The 23,814-nt window shown below is 42.9% G+C and overlaps 1 protein-coding gene across 1 annotated transcript in view; it reads left to right on the top strand.

Moving 5' to 3' along the window:
* Positions 1–23,814, top strand: part of csmd3b (CUB and Sushi multiple domains 3b) — a 2,092,226-nt gene that overhangs the window by 1,215,462 nt on the left and 852,950 nt on the right. The window lies entirely within an intron of this gene.

Below are 23,814 nucleotides of genomic sequence, written 5' to 3' on the forward strand. Positions count from 1 at the left end.
CAGATATGCTTCAAACTGAAAGTACCTTAGTTCTTAATCCTACAGTTCTCAGTAGTGTTTATATGGCACAGAAGTGACACTTAGGTCAGCAATCTCTGCATAGCAGGCTGGGAATTTTAAATAACCTTCATGACTGCGGATGTTGCTATTCAATTGAAGGATTCTTAGTTTCTCTGGTCACTGATTCTCCGAGTTCTGTATTTGGGAATTATTGATTCCTTAGCTTCACTCTGAAGGGTGTGCAGAGGAGCAATATCACTTGTACTCAGGTGTAGTAATTATGGTTTTGTTAAATGTTGGACTGTCCCGTTAAGAATAGTCCTGAGATGTAAGACCACATGATCTGTGTAAACCTATGTGTTAGCAACACGGGCTACCTCCATAGTCAGTGTAGAGATAGAAATAGAGTTGAAAGCACATATGTAGTTACTGCTGGCTGCATTATAAATAAACAACATTTAGAAAGTTGTCTGCATATACACTCTCTTACAAATAGGCAACAAGGCCACACTGAAACAAACTGGTGATAAGGATAAATCACGATAAATCGGAATTGGTACTGTATCTCAACGTCCATTTAAAATAACAGAAGATATACTCGCCCAAAATGTCACAATTTGAGCCAGCCACAGGTGATTGGTCTCAGTATATAGAACTCCACGCATTCTTCTTTCAAGAGAACAAAATCATGGGGGAAGAGAAGAGGCGAACGATCCTCTTGAGTATTTGTGGGAACAAAACCTACAGTTTGATTAAAAGTTTGATGGCACCCATTGCCCCAGATTCGAAGAATTTTGGAGAATTGTTGGATCTCGTCAAAGGACATTTTCAACCCAAGCCCTCTGTCACATTGCAGAGGCTACGGTTCAATTTGCGAAATAGATCCCTGAGTGAGACAATTGCTAGCTACATGGAGAATTTGAAGCAGCTAACAGAATATTGCAAGTTCAATGATACTCTGAACGCCATGTTCAGAGATCATTTAGTGTGTGGTGTGAAAGAAGACACTATTCAGCCAAATTGCTGGCTGAATTGAATGTGGATTTTAAGATGGCATTAGAAACCGTGCTGCCCATTGAAAGCACTATAAGAGATTCACAAGCAATACAAGGGGCGCAGAATGGCTCTGTGATTCAAATTGGGCAGGAACAGTCGGCTAAAAGTGGCACAAAAAAAGCAAGACTCTGCCGCAAAGCGGAAAACAGCCCCCGCTAACTGAAAAATAAGAAATAATTTAGGAGCTAAATTGAAGAATAACTTTAATCGATGTGGAAACAATCAGTCTTTTAGTGATTGGCAGTTTAAAAAAGAAAGACTATTCCCTTTATCACAGAAGCGGACATATAATGGCAGCGTAAAGAGAGATTTAAACAGGCTTGCAAACAACAGAAGAAGCCCAATAAAACCTACAGTGTAGAAGAGCCTGAAACAACAAATCCTGACACCTATTCGTTGTTTAACCTGAAAGTTAGGAAGACAGAACCAATATTTGTTACAGTACAGGTGAATGGTAAACCAGTAAAAATGGAAGTGGACATGGAAGCTTCCACTACTGTAATTGGAGAATACACTTTCAGATATTTAAGTAAAGGTGAACATCAATTTCATTTAGATCAAACATCTGCCAAGTTGAAAACATATACAGGCAAAGAAATCCACGTAAAAGGTATCACCAGTGTAACTGACCATTATAGAAACCAGTCGGCACAGCTACCCATGATGGTACTGAGAGGCAGAAGACCAAGCCCTCTAGGGTAAAACTGGTTAAGGAAAATCAATCTTGATTGACCAGTGAGATTCCAAAAGGAAGCTGGAAGAGTTCATGTCTTGAAAAAGGAAGAAGGCAAAGAATGGCAGAAAGAGCCTGGAGAGTTCAAGGACCGTGACAGAATGAAAAAGGAGTGTGTGAGGTCTCAACAACCTGAAGAAGCACAGTCTACCTCAAACAAAAACTTGGAAGAACAGCAGAAGAAACTCAAGGAGACCCTGCTGAATGACAGAGTTCAAGATGAAGTAAGTAGCCGTCATAAGGAATAACCTATTGAAAAACCTTCACACACTACAAGATTCCCTCAGGTCAAAGTTTGTACTTCTGGAACAGTACGAAGAGAAACAGAAAGAATTCAGCACCTCTCTGAACAAACTGAAGAACCAGTTGGCAAAGGAGACACATCAATGTTCAAGTTTCCAGGAAGCAGCCAACAAATACAAAAAAGAGACAGAAGAGTTGAAGAATCAGCTAAGCGAAGTCAAAGAGGCTTTGAAAACAAAAGATCGGACTGCTTTCCAAGAGGCGAGCAGATAATGAAGTTTTGGGACACTCAGCTACTGAGCTAAGACAAGCTGAGATTTCAACTGAGAGAAGTGTGGTCGACCTTGAATTCAAAATGAAGGACGAGACTAAACTCTGTGGTAGAAAGAAGACAAAAAGGAAGAAGGTTCCGAAAAGACAATAATATTGTGTCTGGTGGCACCTTTAAACACTCGGAGGCAATAAACAAATTATCGAACTGTGCCTACTTTGATATTGTTCCAGTCCTTCTCAATGACGTGCTGAATGATGTTGCTGAAGGTAAAATGAAAGAGGTACAAATTACTTTCAAGGGCTTATCTGGGAAGAATTCTAGATGCTGTGGACAAATATGAAGAAGTTACCAGGTGATTTTTTGGAGGCCAAACTTGCATGCTTTCTTTTTCATTACAGAATGACCCCCCAACACGATGACAGGAGCAACACCTGTAGAAATGTTGAGCAGACGCCGTCTTAGGACAAGACCGAGTCTGATATTTCCAAATTTGGAGGGGTAGAAGAGTCAAGGAAACCAAAGGCTATGCATGTCTTGCATAGTCGTGAGAGAGAATTTACTGTTGGAGAAGCAGTATATATAAAGAATTTTGGTGGAGGACTGAAGTGGTTACTGGATAAAGTTAGTTCAGTGACTAGACCATGATCATACCACATGGAAGTGGAAGGCTGGATCACCCATAAGCATGTGGACCATTTAAGAAAAAGAGAGATAGGACAACAAGATATGGTTCCACCTGTAACCATCACTGAACCAACGTTTCCTATTGAAGATGCTCAGCCAAGGACTGACATGTCTGATGTCCCTATCAGAGTGGAAGACACTGAACTGCAAGTGCCCACTGAGGTACCTGATGTTGATGCAGTTCCAGGGAGTGTGGTTCCTGAAAAAGAATCTGAAGTCATGGAGCTGCAACGTTCCACATGAATCAGGAAACCACCTGAAAGACTGAACTTGTAAATTTCATGACCTGTGTAAACATTATAATATCATGAGATAAATATAATTGTAAATACAATATGTACAGAAAAGTTAAGGGGGGAGGAATGTTGTCACGATGGTTTTGTTAAATTTTGGACTGTACCTTTAAGAACAGTCCTGCGATGTAAGATCACATAACCTGTGTAAACTAATGTGTCAGCAATGCAGGCTACCTCCATTGTCAGTATAGAGGTAGAGATGGAGTTGTAAGCACATATGTAGTTGCTGCTGGCCATATTGTAAATAAACCTATTGTTTCCACTTGGAAAGTTGTCTGAGAATCAACTCTGTTATAAATAGGTGACAAGGCCACACTACAATATCAGGGCAGATAGCCAATGCATGAAGTTAATCTTGTTAATCACGTCATTGTTGCATATTTGTAAAAAGGATTTATGGGGTTCTGATGAAAGGTCATCAATCTGAAACATCAGCTCCGTTCCTCTCTCCACAGATGCTGCCAGACTTGCTGAGTATTTCCAGCATTTTCTGTTTTTTTTTAATCTCAGGTTAATGTGGTGGCTCTGATACTGATGGTAGAGCAGACTGGTGCCAAATGATGGCATCATGTCTGCTCCCAGGATACTGGGCACTCACCTGCTTGATCGCCTAAACATGGGGCAGAACCTGGTACTCTCGCCGGTGGTGAGCTTCGAGGCGGGAAGGGCATGTACTTAGGCGAGTGTTGGCGTAATGGAACCCCGACACCTTCCCACCTCCACCAGAATTAAGTTCTGGGCAGAAAGGCCCATGGTTGGGCTTCCTGCCCCACTGCCAGTTGACCCTCTTAAATGGCCAATTAGTGACACCATAAAGGCCTCATCCCACTGCCGCAGGTATTAACCCAGCTGACGGCAGGCCTGTCACCATGCAGCTAGCACGACAGATATAACTGTGTGGGCTGCTTATGACCTCCGAGGTGAGAGTGTGGGGGTGGGGTGGGAGGGTCCCATGTGGGAGGGCCCCTCGCTCAAAGGCACTCAGCGCTGATTGAGGAACTCGACATTGGGAAGAAGTGGGGGTGGTAGGGGGCACTGAGAGCTACCCTGCTGTCCTTGCTGCTAACCCCCTCACCCTACCATTACTTAGCTGTGACCTGGGTGGCTCTACGATCCTGGGACTCCAGTGCCTGTCCTCCCGGCAGTAGCCCTGGCCTCCTCAGTGGTGCTGCTGAGAATAAGAGCCTCTGATTGTCAGCAGCTCTCGGGAAGTGAGAATTCCTTCATTCCAGAGAAGACCCGCTGCTGGTCTCACCACTGCCTGATTGGCTTGTGGTTTGGCAGGCTTGCCCAAAAAGAGGCAGTTTGGGTCTTGCTGGCTCTCTAGCCAGTAGGGAAGACCCCTGATGCCTCAACAAGATTCTGCCCTTGGCCTCAGACCATATTATTCATGAAGTGGAACTCTGGAAATGGAGAATGAAATGTGTTCTTCCCTTCTGGCATACAGAGCATCAGCAACCTCTCTCATACAGGAGTGGAGGATGACCTGGAAGATGTTAGAGACGTCATCTGCTCCAGCATAGAAAGATACTGGTACAACGTTTATGGTTGTATTCACCTTTACAGCCACTGCCATCACTGTCATTGCCCTGCTCTAAAGCTGCAGGTCTGCCTGCAGCAGGTGGCAGATTTTAGTGAACACCATCTTCATAAAATGGAGACATCACACACACAGTTCCTCGGTGAGGCTGATGTAAGAGAATTGTTCCTGAGAGACCTAAGGATTCTACTTCCCCTCCCCTTTGAGCAGATTGTCTTTCTCCACGTTGCCTCTGCTCATCCTCCCTGTCTGCAGGCCAAGGAGGATACAAACTCCTGTATTGGCTGGAAGCAAGTGGTCTCAGTAGAAACCTTTGAAGTAAGAATTAAGGCTTTCACCATGTGCTTCATCACTCCCTCTGGACTTCACGGAATTTCAGCCTGTTAGAAAACTCAGCAACAATCAGTAGAAATCAATCAGCAACTAACTTTAATGTAGTTGATGCTTCCTTTGAATGTTGCTGCTGAATGCATGCCCAGCTATGCAATGTTAAGAAAGGCCATTAGCCAGACTGTTGAGGTTGAAAATGGCACCACCCGCTGACGGACATCATATTCTGGCTACTCTGCATACTTCCAATGCATGCTCCTAACTCCTGCTCTAGCACACTCACCAAAATGGCATCTGGAAATGTGCCTGTGTGGTGTAGGCACCATTTTGCCCCCAAAATACCACCCATGCTGAATAAAGAGGTGCTATGGAGCCAAATTTTGTGACCACAGACTTAAGGCTATAGGCAAAAGAATGAGAAAAGAGGTGAAGATATTTTTTGCAGTGAGTTGTTGTGGTCTAGAATGTACAACATAAAAAGGTGATTCAAAAGAGAATTAAATATATACCTGAAAAGGAAACATTTGCATGCCTGTGAAGAAAGAACAAGGATGTGGGACTAATAGATAGTTCTTTTAAAGAGCCAGCACAGACACAATAGGATGAGTGGTCACCTATGATGTATGCTTCTATGATACTGGATGTACACAGCAGGTCCAGAAGAACCTTTTGGCTTTGGATGCATCTGCTAAATATTTCCAACTTATTGTATTATCATGTGAGAATTTTGAAAGGAAGAATGACTTGCGTTTAGGTGGAACCTTTCATAACCAGTGTACATCCCAAACACTTCATAGCCAATTAAGTACTTTTCAAGTGTAGTCACTGTTGAATTATAGGAAATGCAGCAGCTAATTTGTACACACTAGCAAACTCAGGAATGTGATAATGACCAGACAACCTGTTTTTGTGATGTTGACTGAGGGATAAATATTGACCAGGATACCTGGGAGAGCCCCCCTGCTCCTCTTTGAAATAATGCCATGGGTTATTTTATGTCTACCCAAGAGGGCAGATGGAGTCCTTAGTTTAACAGCTTGTCTGAATGATAGCACCTCTGACAGTGCAGCATTCCCTCAGCATTACATTGGAGTGTCAGCCTAGATGGGACTTGAACCCACAAAATTCTTATTCAGAGGTGAGATTGCTAGCAACTGAGCTATGGCTGACACAAAAAAAATAGCACTCTTGTTTCTGAATCAGAAGGATTTGCATTCAAGTCCCACAACAGAGACATGAGCACAAAAATCTGGGTTAACAAACGAGTTTCAGTCATACATTTATAATGATACTGGATGCAGCCAGTTATTCAACCTACCATCTGCTTATCTAATCTCCGTTGTCAAAACTGTCTGAAACATCTGTATCCTAAAATCCTCCCGGGTTCTTACCTTCTGCATCTTAAACAAATTCTGGAACACCATTCACTAATATTAAAGACTAATTGTTTATTCCCCAGTATAATTTTTGTACTTTTATTAATCCCCTACACATATGAACTATTGATTGTATGGTCAGTCATGTTAGCCAGCATGTCACAAAATAAATAATTATTCAGACCACAAGCCATTTGTACAGTCACATCACAAAAAAGGTTAATCTGCACAGGGATGAAGCTGAATTCTAACATTTCAAAGTGACTACAGGATGGCAGGTAGACACATGGGACTCAGCCCTTGTTGATAGGTGATAAAAGTGTACATATAGTTCTTTTGAATGTGTAGTTACTGCAAAATGTTAGCTGTCTATTATGTTATTGAGAATTATTTCAGCTATTGTTGATGGTACTGCACTGCGGGGGTTAGAAGTCCTTAAGGGAAATAGTGCATCAATTTAAGATCTGTAGGAAGAATCAGTTTATTCTACCTACTGCAGAAAAAACCCACGGTGCTGTGAGAGAAAAGCGATTTTTGCAGTGACTTGTAAATAATAGCTGTTTTAAATGGAATTTTACATTATATGTCATAAAAGATGTCCAGTGGGTCCGTCTGTGACAAAGCCTATTCAGTCGTGACTATGAAGAGACAAAGTTTGTCATTTTTCTGGACAAATATATAGTCGTCTTATGGTTTTTAAAAGATTTGGGGTATAAATTTGTCTTGGGCGATAATGGGAAATGGATGATCACCAATCAGCAATCCTGTTTTAACGCTAATGGAAAATAAAGTCAGGCTGAGAACAAAACTGAGCTGTGAGTTCACTGTCACCTATTTTGTGCTTTCTTTTATTCATTTGTGGTACGTAGGTGTCACGTTTATTGCCCATCTTTATTGCCCTTGAGAAGGTGGTGGTGAGTTGCCTCCTTAAATATAAGTGAGTCGTTTGCTAGGTTATTTCAAAAGACGGTTAAGAGTCAACAACGTTACTTTGGGTATGGAGTCACATATAGGCCAGTCCCAGGTAAGGACAATAGATTTCCCTTACAAAAGGACGTTAATGAGCCAAATGGTTTTTATAACAATCCAGTTGTTTCAGAAATAATCCCAAAACAATGGTCATCATTACCAATGTTAGCTTTTTTTATTTCAGATGCGTTTAATGAACTGAATTTAAATCCTGTTATGGTGGCATTTGAACTCATTACTCAATAACTCATTACATCCAGGCACATAACCACTATATTGCTATTCCCCAAGATAAACTTATACCCCATTATACTTGGTGGTGTTTAGAAAAATAAGCAAATTGCAATATATTATGGTAATATCAAGCCAGACAATGTTTAGCTGTCCATGTTGGAAAATAAGAATCCACTGGATAGCATTCCTCTGTTAAAGATTCTACAACTATCTGCCTTTTATTAGTTTGTACTTGTATCATCTTGTCCTGTTCTAATGGTTTAGTTGAAAGCAACTTTGCATTCTAGTATGAAAAATTGTTCATTTCTGATTGACATGTTTAGCATGTATCTGCTTGGATATAGTGTCATCATTTTCAACTCTTATCGTGGGTCAAAAGATCATTTGTAAAATAAAAAAAAAAAATCCTGGCAATCCTCAGCAGGTCAGGCAACACCTGTGGAGAGAGAAACAGAGTTAATGCCGAGATCGTTTGGACCCGACATCGGACTCAATTCCTGTTGGCAACCCAGATGTGGCATGGTGGGATGTCGCTCCTGACCTTCCTGGGGATGGCCAATTAAGAAGCTGCCCTCCAGGATTCAAATTGAATTAAGGATGGCAGGTGGTCCAACAAAGTGGGAGACCTAATCAAAGGGCCCACTTCAATGTCTGGCCAGAGGCCAGGAAAAATTGGGTGCTGCAAAGACAGGCAGGAATCTGTGAGAGCGCTTAAAATGTTGACTTTCTCCTAAAAATCCCTCATAGCCACAACTGCCAGGCCACCAGTGTGGAGTAGTTGTCTGTCCACAGGATGGCTTGCAGCCGCAACCGGGGCTTCATGCTGGGATGATGGATAAGAAGCAGCAATGGCCCCCACTGCCACCGGGAGGCCTCCTTCAGTTCACTTTTGGGTTGCTGCCTCAGCAGGACTGGGAGGAGGGTGGGTCCAGGGGCCTTTGGGAAGATCCCAGCACCAGGGACATCTCTCCCAGAAGTAAAAACAGTTCGGGACAGTATTCTTATTTTCCAACTTTTACTGGTGTTCCATTTTAAGCTAGACAAGACCTGTTCCGACCGGTATTCTTATTTCCCAGTTTTTACAGTATTTTTTCCTTCTGGGCCCTTCCCCCAATTGGCCCACTAATGGGCCTAATTGGCAGCCTGCTGCTGCACTCACCCATCCTCTGTCAAGATCACTTAGAGGCAGGAATGTCTCAGGTAGCTGACCCGATGTGTTATTTGCAACTTATCTCCTGATCCCACCCTCTGTGGAACTAAGTAAATTTAACCCAATGTTTCAGGTCAATGTCTTTCATCAAGGCTGGTAAAAGTTAGTGATGTAGCATGCCTTAAGTAAGCACAGAGACAGGGAGAGAGAGGGAGGGAAGTTCTGTAATGGGGGGGTAAGATAAGAGATTACATGCTCATGGGGATAATGGTGCAAGGCAGAAAGAAATGTTAATGGAAACAGTAAGAAACAAAAGATGGGTTTAGAGATGTGTAAATGGTTCAAGCATAATTATCACCAACAGCTACCATTCCCTCCATGACACCCTGGTCCATTCCTCAATCACTGTCTACTTACTCCAGACCCTCTACTTTGCTTGACACCTTTCCAATGTGGAGGAGACTGCTATGTGAGCAGTGAGTATCATCCTTCATGCCATTCACTGGAGTGGAGCAGAGAATTAAAATGACAGGTGAATGGAAGCTCTGGGTCACACTTGCAGACGGAACGGAGATATTCTGCAAAGCAGTTACCTGGCCTGTCTTTGGTCTCCCCAGTGTAGAGGAGCCCACACATGATCAGTGAATACAGTATACTAAATTGAAACAAATAAATTGCTGGGTTACCTGTAAGGAATGTTTGAGGTTTTGGATGGTGAGAAGGTTGGAGGTCGCCTGTCTGTTTAAGTCTCTACCTTACTCCAACTCTAACCTCCCTGTCCTCTGCCTTCTAAACTGTTCCAAAGCTCAAAGATCTGCAGCCCATCTTTTGAATAGGCACTTTACAGCCTACAGGACTCAACAGTTTCAAATCATTTCCTTTGCCCCCATTGTTTTTTTTTGGACTATGGCTGTTATGATGTTTCGGTTTTATCCCATTTACACCTAGCAGCATCATACCTTTTGTTATTTAATCTTGCCTGTCTTCCACTCTATTTCAGACCTTCGTCATGTTTATCCTTTTCTTTTTCCTGCCTTTGTACTTGCTTAAAAAACTTTTATATCACTAAATTCTTCCAGCTCTAATGAAAGGTCATCAACCTGAAAGGTTAACTCTGCTTCTTTCTCCACAGATACTTCCTATTTGCTGATTATTTCCAGCACTTTCTGTTTTTATTTCAGATTTTCAGCATGCACGGTGTTTTGCTTTTGGATCATTTGTTGAAGGTCTCTTAGTGCTCTTGTCAATGCTCAGAAATCCTGTACAAAAAGTTCTATTAGCAGTTAGACAACTATAATGCTAGATATTAAGGCCAATGATCAGAAATGAATGTTTTATTGCACAAAAATGCAAATGAATAGAGGCAGAATCTTAAACAGAGGATTGAATCAGATTATTTAAAAGCTTTGGAAGATTCAAGCAATGAGTTGAATAAGCCCAGAAGAATTTTCTTGTATTGAGGATAGGAATAAGGCAGGACCAATTGATCCTGTATAATTAAATCCATATTGAGCATGACAGAGTATTAAAAATAGTTAAGACGTGACTATGCTGTGCAACTACCAAAGCAATCTGAGAACATAAAATTGAATCAGGAAATTAAAAATCAACCATCATAGTCCACGCACAGTGCATTCTATCGTGAACTCTACTAATCTCAGTTATCATCAAGAAAGGTTTTGCTAAGTTTCTGTCTCTTTCCCTACCAAGCTAGGCAAATCAAACTTTTGAATACAAAAACAAAATACTGAAATAATGACTGCTCTAATGAAAGGTAAATAATGGGTGGAATTCTATTCTGAAGGGATTTTACAGTCTCCCTGAAGTCAATGGAGTTTTGAGTGGCTCACCTCCCATCGCAACAGAGCCGTAAAATTCTGCCCATTAGCTCTGTTTCTGTCTCCACAGATGCTGCGAAGCCTGCTGAGCATTTCCAGCATTTTCTATTTTTATTTAAAACTTCAGAATGATCTTACCTCACATTTTACATCACTAAAAGATCAATGCTGTTAGGAGAGCCATGTGATCCATCTGGGAAGAATTAGGGATCTCCCCCAATGCAATGTCAATTTTAAAAAAATAGATTTTGCCTCCAGGGTCCTATTAAGAAACCTGTGCCCATCTCTTGATCTCTTATTGTGTGAAAAATGTCCTGATACATCCTACATTTTTGTTAACCTGAGCCCATTGTCCTAGTGTCATGAGTTAATTTGAGGTAGTGTTCTGAATTTACTCTTCCTATATAGTTAAGTGTATTATGTATCTTTAAGATGTCTCGTCTTACTGATTTAATTTCAAGGCTGAAAAACCCATTTTTGTTTAATCCTTCTTCATAACTTAGTTTTTGATGCTGGACTGATGCTAGGAAGCAGTACTGTGGCTCATCTTTGCATTGCATTCAGAATGTGATCACCAGAACTGGACACAGCACTTCAGGTGCATTCTGACCAGAACACTATACAATATTACTACTATTACCATTTTTACTACTACTGAAGGAAACAGGAAGTATTTATTACAGCACCTCTAACATTGAAAAAACATTCCAAGGCACTTCACAGAAGCATTAAAAAAATGTATTTTGAACAAAATATTAGCTTGGTCAATGATGATTTAAGGAGGAAAGGAAAATGGAGAGATGAACAGGTTTAGGTAGAAAATTCCAGAGCTTGGAGCTTAAACGGCTGAGGACACAGTGCCAAAGGTGGATGAAAAGAGAGGAGGATGCATAAGATGTTACACGGTCAGCATCCACTTCTTCTGAGCCAATCAACCATCTGTTTCTAGCCACTTTTTCATAAACCTTCACAAACTTACATTAGACGCAAGTGGGCGCCACATTGATAACTATAAATAAAGGTCCGATTACATCATACGGACCCTGCCATGATTTTACCTGTGTAAATCAGAAGTCTCACTTAACGGTGAACCCACTGAGTAAAATTTAGTGGCACTGGCTTCCCAAAATGCTATGAAAATGTAAAATATTAGTAAATAACACATGGGACAATTATCAGGGTAAATTTAAGAGATTTATGGCAGATGACAAGGGAAAACTATTTTATATGGAGGGTTATGCAGCTCTGAAATATGCTTCCAGAGATAGTGTGTGAAGTAAAGATCATGTCCACAGTTAAAAGTGATTAATGGAACAAAGGGAAAGGAAACAGGACTGGCAAATGGGACAGCGAGACATGAGGAGTAGAACACCAACTGAGCGTGGTTGGGCTGAATGGATGTTAAGTGCTGTGTAAGAGGAAATAAGGGTTAATTTTACCTTTTAATAGTCGATAGGCTAAAAGTATTTTATATGCAATCCCCTTGTTGTTCTCTGAAATTTATTTTTCTGCCACTATTTTCCTATTGTTCCATAATGGCTTTGATTAATATTTTTCTCCACTCCATATATTGAAGTTTTCAGTATGAAAACAGAGTATGTTGGAAATACATAGCAAGACAGTTTTATAAAGGGCCTTGACTTGTTTTCTCTTTTCAGTTTCAAGAATAGCCTCTCTCTTTTTGCTGTGATAAATTTGCTACACATTTCCAGACATTTTTTATTCCCTTTTAATCCTTCAAAGTATGAGTCCCGTTGTATATTTGCTAAATGATGTAAGCTAAAACAGTGACTAAGAAACAATCCCTTTAATCTGACCACTGATAGCTAGTCATTGTCAAAGGTTTCTCATTTGTCTTTGCAACTGACTTGTATTCTTGTCACTGAGGCAGTCTGGCTTTGTTGGTTGTGTAGTTGGTATTGTAGCTAGTTTTGCTCCTTGCTTCTCTTTAGAGGATGTTTATAAGGTTGTTTGTAATTAGTTTATTGATGATTCATTTAAAAACTTGGGAGCTAAATTCAATAGCAGCGCCCCCCAACCCCCCAAAAACATGTGTCGTCAATAATGCACGATTAACCCACACCCATTAATGGCAACTTGGCAACATGCCAACTTTGTGCTGCCTGCCCATCTCAATGATTTCAATGTCCAACCAGTGTCGTGTTGTAGATTGGATGGATGCATCAGCAGGGGGCCAAAATTGTGAGGGGCTAGCACCTCTCAAACTAGAACAAAATAAAGCGAATGCTGGAAATCTAAAATAAAATAAGGCATGTTTGGAAGCATCTACATAGATAGAAATAGAGCTTAAGGGCTGGGTTTTACCACACGCCTCAGGACCTCAACTTTGGGACCAAATGGGGGACCTGAGCCCACACTTGCCAGAGCGCCACAGACATAATCCCAGAGGTTGCCTCCTAATTGGCCGTCCTCGAATGGGTCCCAATGCTGCTGCCCAATCAGAGGGCCTGCAGCTCTGGAGCCTCAGCAGTCCCACCAGGAAGAGGTGAGCAAATAAATTATAGAGGGGAAGGATGGTAGGCCCCTCGGATCAGATTGGAAACCCTTCCATTTGCATTGTTGGGGCCTTGGGGGCATCTGTTGATGCCCACAAGACCCTCTTTGCTCCTGCTGCAGGAGGCTGCCTCCATCAATATGCTGGCCTCTATGCATCTCACTGCTACTGTCAAAATGCTAGCGGGTCCCATAAATAACCCCAAATTGTGGTCTTAAATATTCTAATCGGCTGCCCAGCTCAGATCAGCTCCTACTGATTTGAAATCCAGTGGTGAGCATGTGCCAGGGAGCCATCCTTATGCAGCTCCCAACTATTTTCCTGCACCCCCAGTGCACCACCAAAGTTTCATGTCAGTGATCCTTTATCAGAAGCTAGTCTGTACCTCTTAAAGGGGCTGTGCATGTGACTGGAGCAGCAGCTTCAGTCGTAACAAGAAGGTAGTACAGGAAGCAACACCGACCTGGAAAACTTTGATTGAAGAATAGCACAACGCAGGAAAGAGCGGGCTCCAAGGATTTGGAACTGCACTGAAGGCCTTGGTGGAGGAGGTGGAAAGGAGAAGAGATGTCCTGTATTGACATGAAGCAAGAAAGCCTTCTAACACTAGCTCTGAAGTCAATGGAAGTAGATAGCCATGTTAGGACTGTAGCCCAAGGACCTGATACAGTGCTGCAAGAAGTTCAATGTCCTCAAATGTGGTCAAGATCATTGAATGCATCTTTGAAGTGCCATATCCGATTAACTCCATCACTAGCCTTAGGCACAGCTGATTTCACCACAGTACCCATCACCTACTTACCAAAGACCTCTATCAATCAGGAGTTCGACCTAACATTCATAGTTCAACTTTAACCTCACTTATTTAGCACTGCTGCAAGCCTCACACCCACAACTATAAAGTTACACACTCTGCCAGATATTCAATCACGACAGTCACGTAACTCAAACCCATTGCACCACACTCACTAACACACTTTCCTTTCTTTCTGCAGAAGAAAGTGGCACACAAACAGAGGTAGCAAGAGCTAATGGAAAGTGTAGGTGTGCTTGTATGTCCTAACCCCAATGGAGGAGATGGTGTTGGTCATTATCAGCACACACATTGCTGAGGCCATGGCCAGTGGCGAAACTGAAAATATCAAAGTTGAAGGTATCTTTTTATCTAACCCTCCTTGTCATGTCCCACTTACCCCTTATTCCACAATCCCTCCTGATGTTACAAGCTGCAGATAGTATAAGCCTGCACCTCTTACTTTCTCTCCAATCACCCCTACACCACAACCTTACCCTTGTGCCATTTTCTTTTCAGATATCCAAGTAGTGCTAGCTGACAAGGCCATGGAGAAACACATGATAATGAAGATGCACTGTCATACACAGCCACCAACTCAGATATTACGCCTACCTTAGAGGATTGCACGGAGACAAAATCTGCACATCCTGAGACATGAGGCAAGCAGCCAGGGCAGAGGGCAGCTTTCCAGTGGGTGGGGGTGAAGGTTGCACATGTGTTCTGCTGCAGAAGGCTCAGATGAGCAAGTTGATGGGACAGTCTGCAGAAAAACACTGATGTAAATGCACCATGGGTTGTTTGGTGCTTTAGGAAGCCTGTATTCAATACCAAGGGGCATTGAAAAATCCAGCACCAACTTGACATAGAGCTTGGAGCCCATCCTTTCCAGCAAAAAAGTAATTGTCAACTCCACAGTGGTGGATCCAACTGTGATACAGTGTGAGATGGCTGGTCTTCAAGCTTCCACTGCAACACAAGCAGCTTCCACCTAATGTCCAAGTTCTGGGGTGGAAGTTCAAACAGCTGGCACAATTGCCATGGATTACAGCATGTAAAAGGGCTTGCAGGATGTCACAGGAGTCTAAGAATCTATCCTCCAACATTGGAGGGAATTAGAAGTGGCTCCATAAAGCGTTACCCTGCTCTCTCTCAGGAAGACAGCATACATCCTCCCATTCCACCAGTCTGCCAATGCCCTTTCTCTATCTGTCAGCCAGGCATCCCAGACTGCTGCTGCCCATGCCAAGATGGTGCAATCTGCATATAAGCCTTCAAGGCCCATCTGCAATCTCTTCCACTGAAAGACAGCAGCCTTCCACCAGTGATACTGTAGCCACTGGGGTAGTTCTGCATAGTACCATAGAAAAGTTACAACATAGAAGGAGGCCATTCGGCCCATCTTGTCCATGCCAGCCTGAGGACACCCAGGTGCCCTTTCTAATCCCACCTTCCTGCACCTGGCCCATAGCCCTGCAGTTTACAGCACTTTAGGTGCAGATCCAGGTACTTTTTAAAAGAGTTTCAAGTTTCTGCCTCTACCACCAACTTGGGCAGTGAATTCCAGACACCCACTACGCTCTGTGTAAAAAAGTTCTTCCTCATATCCCCCCTACACCTTTTGCCACTTATCTTGAATCTATGTCCCCTGGTTCTATAATTCTTCATTAAGAGAAACAATTTTATCCTGTCCATACTATCTATTCCCCTCATAATTTTGTACACCTCAATCAATTCACCTCTCAGCCTTCTTTGTTCTAAGGAAAATAACCCCAACCTATCCAAATATAAAAACAAAAAAACTGCGGATGCTGGAAATCCAAAACCAAAACAGAATTACCTGGAAAAACTCAGCAGGTCTGGCAGCATCGGCGGAGAAGAAAAGAGTTGACGTTTCGAGTCCTCATGACCCTTCGACAGAGTTCTGTCGAAGGGTCATGAGGACTCGAAACGTCAACTCTTTTCTTCTCCGCCGATGCTGCCAGACCTGCTGAGTTTTTCCAGGTAATTCTGTTTTTGTTCCCAACCTATCCAATCTCTCCTCATAGCTACACTTTTCTAACCCTGGCAACATTCTTGTAAACCTCCTCTGCACTCTCTCCAGAGCTATTATGTCCTTCCTGTAATGTGGTGACCAGAACTGCACACAATACTCCAGTTTCGGCCTCACCAGTGTTTTATAGAATTCCAACATTATATTCTTACTTTTATATTCTATAACTCTGCCAATGAAAGAGAGCATTCCATATGCCTTCTTTACAACCTTGTCTCCTTGAACTGCTGCCTTCAGGGACCTGTGTACTTGTATGCCAAGATCTCTCACTTCATCTACCCCTGTAGTATATTCCCATTTATTTTGTAATCCCTGTAACTGTTTGACCTCCCTAAGTGTGTGACCTCACACTTCTCTATGCTAAAATCCATCTGCCACTTTACCGCCCAGTCCACCAACCTATCTATATCGTTTTGGAAATTATGGCTACCCTCTACACTATCCACTACTCAGCCAATCTTTGTGTCATCTGCAAATTTCCCAATTGTGCCACCCATGTTCACACCCAAATCGTTAATATATAACACAAACAGCAAGGGTCCCAACACCTAGCCCTGTGGAATGCCACTTGAGACAACTTTCCATTCACAAGGGTATCAATCAACTTTTACCCTTTGTTTCCTGTTACAAAGCCAACCTTTTATCCAGTTTTCCACATTACCCTGAATCCCATGGGCTTTTACTTTCCTGACCAATCTGCCATGTGGGACCTTGTCAAATGCCTTGCTAAAATCCATGTACACAACATCCACTGCCTTACCTTCATCAACCCTTCCTGTCACTTCCTCAAAGAACTCAATCAAATTTGTGAGGCAAGACCTTCCTTTAACAAATCCATGCTGACATGCCTGACTAGTCCATGCCTTTCCACATGACAGTTAATCCTATCTCTCAGGATTGATTCTACTAATTTGCTCAACACTGATATAAGACTAACTGGCCTATAATTGTTTGACATTTCCTTTGATCCCTTTTTAAACAATGGAACCACATTTGCATTTCTCCAGTCCTCTGGTACCTCCCCTGTATCTAGTGAAGATTGGAAAATCACCCGCATAGCATCTGCTATCTCCTCCCTGACTTCCTTCAGTAGCTCGAAAATAATCCATCAGGCCCTGGCGATTTATCAACTTTCAAGGATTTCAACCCTTCGAGAACTTCCTCTCTCTTTCTGACTATCTTGTCCAAAATCTCGCAGTGTTCCTCCTGGACTACTGTATCTACATCCTCCCTTTCCATTGTAAACATGAAGACAAAATATTCATTCAAAACCCTTCCCACAGCCACTGCATCTACACACAAGTTTCCATCTTCATCTCTGATAGGTCCCACTTTTTCCTTAACTAACACACCTGCTGCACACATGGTCAACAGGGATGCTGGAAGCGTCCCTCATTTCCCACATCCTGCAGGAGGAGCATATCATGGGTCTGAGGTCTCCTGCCATGATGTCCCTCTCGATTTAGCTAGTTACTCCCTTAAAAAAAATACACTAGCTTGGGGCCTTATTTATGTTAGCTAGGAACATTGTTTCTTGACTAATTATACTTGTACAGTACTACTTTATACATTTTTTTAGCTCTTACCTCAGTATTAAGCAATAAATATCACCAGGATTTACTCACCAATCAGCTGCTTTTTAAAAAAATCCACTTTCAGAAGAGAGTCCCTCACAGATCTGGTGCACTCCTGAAGGCACTGCCTCTCCCTCTCTTTTTTATAGGTTTGAGGAGGAGGGAGGGATGGAAACATTACAGCAATGTAATGTTTGGGGCTATTCCGTTCTTTGGCAGTGGGTCCTCACTTCTCACTAGCGTCCTCTGTTGGATACTCTTCCTCCTGTTGAATGCAAGAGTCCTTCTTGATTCCCTTCTGAGTCGCGGTGTATGCAGTGACTTCTCCCAGATTTTTTTTTTGAAAAATATACTTTATTCATAAAATATCTGCAAGAACATTCCAAAACATTTCAAAATCACCATCACAAAAGTACAATCAGATTCAACTTTTACACATGGATCACAGGTGCATCAATACAATCAATAAATATTACAATCATTTCAATATGGTCAATGCAGACAACTAGAAAATGGTATTGGAGTTATCAACATACATCATGTTGCGCTCTGAGGTGCTTCAATGCAATTATAATACAATTTGTATTCACTCCATACATTCATTTTGAGCTGTACAGTCCGAGGGGCTCTCAATAGTTCCTAGCCCCTCAGTGCACAGTGGCAGGAAGGTCTTAGACAGCGACCTTTCCCCATTGTGCCTTTGCGGCAGCTGCCCCAAGCTTTAGTACATCCCTCATCACGTAGTCCTGGACTTTGGAAGGTGCCAGTCTGCAACACTTGGTCGGGGACAATTCTTTGCGCTGGAAGACCAACAAGTTTCAGGCAGACCAAAGAGGGTCTTTCACCAAGCTGATGATCCTCCAGCTGCAGTTGATGTTTGTCACGGTGTGTGTCCCTGGGAACAGCCCGTAGAGCACAGAGTCCTGTGTCATAGAACTGCTCAGGATGAACCTCGACAGAAACCACTGCATCTCTCTCCAGACCTTCTTTGCAAAGGCACAATCCATGAGAAGTTGAACAATGGTCAGCCCAGTTCCCAAAGAACATGGCCTCACTCTTCCCACGATTTACCTTGGTTCCTGAGGCCAGTTCGAACTGGTTGCAGATCTGGATCAGTCTGTGCACTGACAGTGGATCTGAGCAGAAGTCGGCGACATCGTCCATGTACAGGGAGGCTTTGACCTGAGTGCCTCCACTGCCTGGGATCGTCACTCCTCTTATGCCCAGATCCTTCCTGATGGACTCAGCAAAGGGTTATATGCAACACACAAACAGGACAGGGGAGAGAGGGCAGCCCTGCCTGACTCCAGATTTAATAGGAAAGCTATCGGATTCCCACCCATTGATTGAGACTGCGCTACTGATATTAGTGTAGAGCAGTTGGATCCAATTGCAAATTCCCTCTCCAGACCCCATTTTGGAGAACACATCCACCATGTAGGTGTGCGATATTCTGTCAAAGGCCTTCTCCCGATCCAGGCTGATGAGGCAGGTGTCCACACCCCTGTCCTGTACATAGGCAAGCATATCCCTGAGCAGCTCGAGGCTGTCAGAAATCTTCCTGCCTGGCAGAGTGCAGGTCTGGTCAGGGTGGATCACAAATTCCAGAGCGGACCTGACCTGATTGGCGATGACCTTGGACAGAATCTTATAGTCCACATTCAACAGTGAAATGGGTCGCCAATTTCTAATTTCCTCCCTTTCCCTCTTGTGCTTGTAGATGAGGGTGGTGATGCCTTTCCTCATGGATTCTGACATGCTGCCGGCCAGAAGCATACTCTTGTACACTTCTAGCTGGTCTGGGCGGATCCAGTCCCACAGAGCCGAATAGAACTCCACTGGCAAGCTGTCGCTTCTGGGAGTTTTACTTTTCTCGAAGGACTCAAGGGCCTTAGTCAGTTTGTCAGGAGTTAGCAGTTTGTCCAGGCTCTCCCATGTACTGTCGTCTAATACCTCCGTGATAGAGGACAGGAAGGACTGGGAGGCCGTGCTGTCTGTGGGCTTCACGTCATACAATCCAGCATAAAAGCATTTGCTGATCCTCAAAATGTCTGCCTGCGTTGACTTTACTGAGCCGTCTTCTTCCTTCAGGCTGCTGATCACAGAGCTCTCTCTGAGTACCTTTTGGAAGAAGAAATGTGAGCACGTCTCATCCTGCTCCACGGAGTGGACTCTGGAATGGAAGATGATCTTGGAGGTCTCCGAGGCAAAGAGTGAGGCTTGCTGGCTCTTCACCTCATGGAGTTCCTCCTTGGCATCGACCCCCATCGACCGCAGCTGGAGCAGATTCTGCATGTTTTTCTGGAGTCGAGACATTTCCCTCTGTTCCTTTCTAGCTTTCTGGGCGCCTTTGAGGATGAAAAACCTCTTGATGTTTCCCTTGATCACTTCCCACCAGTGTGTCAGTGACTCAAAGAGGGGTTTCACCCTCTTTGACCTTTGTAATCCCTCTTGAGCTCCTCAATGTTGTCTGAGGTCAGCAGTTGTGAGTTCAGCTTCGATTGCCCCCTACCCACCCTCTGGTCTTCCTCTAAGTGACAGTCAGCCAGTAGGAGGCAGTGGCCAGATAAGAACACCAGCTTGACGTCAGTGGATCTGACTGCAAATGCACGTGACACAAACAGGAAGTCTATCCTGGAATGGATGGACCCATCTGGCTGAAACCAGGTGTATCTACGCTGCGCTCCATCTGCAGGGTTGCTGAAGACGTCGTGCAGCTTGGCATCCTTAACTGATTCCATCAGGGATTTGGACGTAGCGTCCAATCTGCTGTCAGCCCTCCAGATCGTCCAGCTGCATCGATGATGCAGTTGAATTCACCGCCCAGAATGACCGGCCTGGAGGTCGCCAGCAGCAGTGGGAGCTGATGAAAGACCACCAGCCACTTGCCATTTTGTGCCAGGGTGTACACGTTAATTAACCAGAGTGGAGCATTCTTGTACATTACGTCTGTATGAGGAGGCGCCCGTCCACCACCTCCTTAACCTTGGAGACGATGAAGTTGCCTCCCCGCAGCAGAATGTGACTTCTCCCAGAATGCTTCAGTCACTTCTCACCAGCGCCCTCTGTTGGATGTTCTTCCTCCTGTTGAGCGCAAGAGTGCTTCTCCTTGATTCCCTCCTGAGCCGTGGTGTCTGCGGTGATTTTGGTCGCTTCTCAATAGAGCCCTCTGTTGGATGTTCTTCCTCCTGTTGAGTGCAAGAGTCCTTCTCCTCGATTCCCTTCTGAGTCATGGTGTCTGTGGTGACTTCTCCTAGAATGCTTCAATCATTTCTCACTAGCGCCCTCTGTTGGATCAGGCCAAGCAAAAACACATGGAAGACAGACACTATGCACAAGGATGATTATTGACTTTTGCATTCTACATGGTATTTACACATTTATGAATTTGATTTGAAATGTTTATTTTGTGGTGACTGTTATTTTTGTATCATGACCAAATGGAAAACCTGATGGTCATATAAACATAGGAAATAGAAGCAGGAACAGGCCATTCAGCCTCTCGAGCCTGCTCCATCATTCAGCTAGATCTTCTGCCTCAATGCTATTTTCTTACACTATCCCCATGTCCCTTGATAATCAGATACCTATTCATTTCTGCATTGAACACACTCAAAGACTGAGCCTCCACAGCCCTCTGGGGTAGAGAATTCCAAAGGTTCACCACCCTCTGAGTGAAGAAAGTCCCCCTCATCTCTGTCCCAAATGGCCTACCTCTTATTCTGAGACTGTCCCCTCTGGTTCTAGACAGCCCAGCCAGAGAAAACATCCTTCTGGCATCTACCCTGTCGAGTCCTGTAAGAATTGTGTATGCTTCAATGAGATGAGATCATTCTTCTGAACTCTAGAGAATATAGGCACAGCCTCCTCAACCTCTCCTCATAGGACATAGGCCAGTGACAGGAGGGATGTAAAACTGTTGGTAATTGGAGAAATGGGGTTACGGTTATTGGATTCACAGCCAGCTGATTCAATTCCAGGCTAGATGGGGTATATCTAGGTTTTGTCCTCCTCCTTATGCTCCTGTTCCTCAACTGCTCTCCCCAAGGCTGTTGGTGAATGTTGTCCGCTCATGATGACAAGGCTGTGCTGGACGCAGCAGGCCACCACAAATCTTGACCCACCCTGCTGAGTACTCCTCCCAAGTGGCCCAGGCAGTTATCCCGTCACATTAGTTGTCTGCCCTTTCACATTTTATGTGGCAGCATTACTTTCATTGTCTGCCTGCTGCACATTTTTGTGAGGGTTGTGAACTGGAGTAATGAACTGTGGTCAGTGGATAGCTCTCATTACCTTGTGGTCACTCTTTGGGTTGCCATGGTGGCTCAAGTGGAGCTAGCACAGCTACCAGAATATGGGAAATTAACCTGCATGAATCTTTGGCTATGGTCACACAGCAGCTAGATGTTGAATGAATGGAATTCATTTCCATTGCAGTATAGTGAAGAGTTAACAAGCGGCATCCAGAAGTTGTGGTCACTGCTTCCCTCTTCCTCCACAGAATGTACTGTTCAAGTCCACATAGATGAAATCAATTAAAAATCACTGAATTGACATGAACTTATTATGCTATTAGTATTGCTGTAAAAACCCATGAAAATGTTAGCTTTGTTAGAGTGTTTAAATGGCACACCAGGTCATAATTACTGTGGAACATCTCTTTGATCCTGAAAAAACTAAATTTATATTTGTGGAATGTTAAATTTCTCCATTCCATGATTTTTTTTTTAAATAATTTTTGTTTAACGTTTATCATATTTCATCTCTTACCTGAATCCCAAGCGTATATCCCAATCTTTATTTCAAAGTTTGTAAAATGATTAAAAATTAAAGGATAACCTTTTTTTTTACTTCCTGGTTTGCTGTTGGTGAGAATTCTTCAATGTCATTGGTTACTTAATCTGTTTGATGGCATCATGATTGCTGCATGCCTAAATTCCACAATCATTGACTCAAGAAAGGAATTAACTTTGGGAAAGATGAGATTCATGTCACAGAGCTCACTAGATCTTTGTGGGAAGCTGCATTTAAGCTCTGCAGTGAGCCTTGTCACTTCACCACTGACTGTAAAATCTGGGCCAGTACATTTTTCCTTTAGCATCTGGGAAACAGGCACCTACTTGCTTTTCCATCTGAATTTTCTTTATACCTTGCTGGTATGGTCTAAAGTCACTTCACCACTAGGTCATTGGATCTATTATCAAAGGGTTGTACATGTCTTACTTCTATTTTTGTTTCTTACTTTTATTCCACTTGGAATCTGCTTACCTATTGCTGTATTCATGATTTCTGTGTTCTAGGACTCATCATGTATTGGTAAAAATTTAAATTTAAACTGTCGGCCAATCTAGTTAGTCATAGCATGAGTTTGACAAATTCAAAACACTCCACTCAACAATAACAAGTTACCTTCATCCTTTAAGTTATAGAAGTTTACAGTACAGAAGGATACCATTCGGCTCATTGTCTCTGTGCCAGCTCTTGGCTGATACGATCCAAAAGGACTTCCACTGATCTTGTCCCATAACCCTGTTTCTGTGGCTGATATAATTAGCCAGTTTTCCCATAAAAAATGCAATAGCTTGTGCTTCAATTATCCCTGTAGCCAGGCACTTGATGTTCAACAACTCCCACCATCAAGAGGTTTCTTATAAGTTGTGAGCAAAAGGAAGAGTAGTGACATGGATACAAAATTGGCTGAGTGACAATAAATAGAGAGTAGTGGTTAATGAACGTTTTTCGGACTGGTGGAAGGTTTACAGTGGAGTCCCCATGGGGTCGGTGTTAGGACCCCTGCTCTTCCTGATATATATTAATGACTTAGATCTTGGTGTACAATTTCAAAATTTGCAAATTATATGGAACTTGGAAGTATTGTAAACTGTGAGGAGGATAGTGTAGAACTTCAAAAGGACATAAACAGGCTGGTGGAATGGGCAAGCAAGTGTCAGATGAAATTTAATGAGAGAAGAATGAAGCGATTCATTTTGATAGAAATAATTCAGAAAGACAATATAAAATAAAGAGTAAAATTCTAAAATGGATACAGGACCTGAGTGTAAATGTGCATAACTCATTGAAGGTGGCAGGACTGCTTGAGCGAGTGGTTAATAAAGCATACAGCATCATAGACTTTATTAATAGGGGCATAGAACA

This window comes from Carcharodon carcharias, chromosome 6 (assembly GCF_017639515.1).
Source record: "Carcharodon carcharias isolate sCarCar2 chromosome 6, sCarCar2.pri, whole genome shotgun sequence".
Lineage (NCBI taxonomy): Eukaryota > Metazoa > Chordata > Chondrichthyes > Lamniformes > Lamnidae > Carcharodon > Carcharodon carcharias.